The sequence below is a fragment of the Leptodactylus fuscus genome, chromosome 5 (assembly GCF_031893055.1).
Source record: "Leptodactylus fuscus isolate aLepFus1 chromosome 5, aLepFus1.hap2, whole genome shotgun sequence".
Taxonomy (NCBI): Eukaryota; Metazoa; Chordata; class Amphibia; order Anura; family Leptodactylidae; genus Leptodactylus; species Leptodactylus fuscus.
In genome coordinates, this window is record NC_134269.1 from 94372688 (window position 1) to 94375460 (window position 2773).

Here is a 2773-nt window from a genome sequence, read left to right on the forward strand (position 1 = left end):
GCCAGGCCCCTTTTATGTGAATGAAGAGTGTGAACTGTCTGAGATGTATATTGAATGCTATTCTTTTTGCATTATATGCATACAAATTTTAATACAAAAGCTTCATAATCTTTTAAGTGTAATCGGATTTTATAGAATTTTTGTAAGCACCCAACACAGAGCGTAAACAATAACGAAAACAATGTAATAAATAATGCAAGTGGACGCGCAGGTCCGAAACTGATAAGGAATGAACAGAACAGATGCAAGAGAAAGAGAAGAGAGGGAGGGGGAACAGAAGGACACTGGAGAACACACAGACACCAAAGGGAAAAACAAGAGAAGGAGGGAACAGGGGGACAGGGAGAGTCATGAAAACAGGTTAGAAAATTCAGATGACTCCTGAAACACCACCCACGGCCACCATTCATAATCTTTTACTTGTACCTTTTAGGAGCATTACACTAGGTTCACACCAGTGTTTGGGTTTCCATTTGTGGGGTTCACTTGGGGACTCCATGAATGAAAACCTAATCTGTTTTTTAAAAAAAGCGAATACCCGCGGAAACCCACAGACCCCATAAACTATAATCACCCGGTTTCTGCCCAAAAAAGATGGAAAAAGGCGGAGAGAAATGTCCTGCTTTCTTAAGTGGATTGAGGGATGGAACACCCAAATGTAGTCAAGGTGCAGGTGTGAACCTAGCCTTAGGTACATGTCTGTTCTTCTTTATATGAAACAGATACTAGATATACTAGATGCTTAACCACTTCAGTACCGGGCCAATTTGTGGTCCAGGACCAGACACATTTTTGTTTTGTTTTTTGTATATGCGGTTTTGAGGGCTGTAACATTTTTCTCGTATGTCTCCTTCAATTAATTTTTGTGTCTTTTTTTTCGGGGACACATAGGGCTTTATTTTTATGATGTTTTTATTTTCGAATGTGTTTTAATTTTTAATTAAATCCGGGAAAATATAAACATAATAGGAGGGGAATTGTGTCTGGTTTTCACTTTATTATTATTATTTTTATTTAATAACACAAAGTGCTACTGAAAAACTTTATAAAATAGTTTTTCCTCTTTGTTACGGTAATTTTTATTTTGTATGGTGTTGTTGGGGGTGGGACTATAACCTTTAATAACGGCATTTTATTAGCATATTATTTTATTTATTTTTTAAAATGTTCTTTTTCTTTTAACTTTTTTATTATATTTTATTTTTTTTATTTTTCAGATAGTGTCCCCATAAAGTCATAAGAGACCTTTGGGGACATCTGATCACTTTTTTTTTTTTTTTTTGTTAGGGAGGCTGATTTCCCCTATAACTGAGGCTGGTACATTTAGCCTCAGTTGAAGGAGGAATCCAGCCTCCTGCACACTGTTCTTTACACTTACAGAGCTGATCTGGGTCCTGTAGAACCCAGCAGCTCTTTTAAGACGCTGAGCCTGGCAGATCATGTGACTGCCGGGTCAGAGGGTGGCCGCATCATGGCATTGAGCGCTGTATACACAGCGATCGAGAAGGCAGGGAAGGGAATAAACCTTCCCTGCCATCTCTCTGGGAGCTCCGGTTGAAGTTACAGCCGGCTCCCAGCTTCAGCAGCTGCACAATCTCCGGCATGTCCTGTCAGAACTAGGCAACCACTTCCCGGACATTTATACTCTATGGGTGGTCCAGAAGTGGTTAAGTGATACCGGAGTTTTCATGAAAAGTTGAAAGATGTGCAGGTTGTTGCTGGGAATTCTGTTTTATGAATATACAAGCCTTTATATGTTGTGTCTTATAAGTTTCTCTGCTGCTAATATCCCTATTATGGCTTCAGCACATTTTACATTTGTCTCTCAGGCTGGTGTCATGTACAATATGCAACAGTCTGTCCCCCTCCCCTATCCATTACTACTGCTACTGGTTTTACATGCATTTCTTCAAGCCATCCACAACCTGGCCCCTCCATATATCTCGGACCTAATCTCCCGCTACCTGCCCACACGTAACCTCATATCCTCCAATGACCTCCTACTCCGCTCTTCTCTCATCCGCTCCTCACACAACCGTCTCCAAGATTTCTCCCGTGCATCTCCCATACTCTGGAACTCCCTACCAAGACACATAAGACTGATCCCCACAATCACAGGATTCAAGAAGGCCCTGAAGACTCACCTACTCAGGAAGGCCTACAACCTCCAATAACACTATCACCACACTGCCATCTGTACAGTCTCCCCCTCTCCTTATGTCTCTCCCCCTTCCCCCATAGATTGTAAGCCCTTGCAGGCAGGGCCCTCTACCCCACTGTGCCAGTCAGTCACTGTTAGTATTATATCTACCTGTATATTTTGTGTATTGTATGTAAACCCCCAAATGTAAAGCACCATGGAATTAATGGTGCTATATAAATAAACAATAATAATAATAATAATAATAATATGTAACTGTTAAATAGTAAATAAATAGCTGAAAAAACCCAAGTGAGCATAATCACATGCTCACTAGAGATGAGCAGCCGATCCGAACAGCACGCTCCATAGAAATGAATGGATGCACCTGGTACTTCCGCTTTGACGGCGGCCAGCCGCTTAACCCCCCCGCGTGCCGGCTACGTCCATTCATTTCTATGCGAGCGTGCTGTTCCGATCGGCTGATCCGAACAGTACTCGCTCATCTCTAATGCTCACATCCAAAGGGCAGGCATTAAGATAGTCAAGACCTATAAGTACCTGGGTGTGCTCCTCAATAATAAACTGGACTGGGCTGATCACCAGGATGCGCTGCAGAGAAAGGGTCACAGC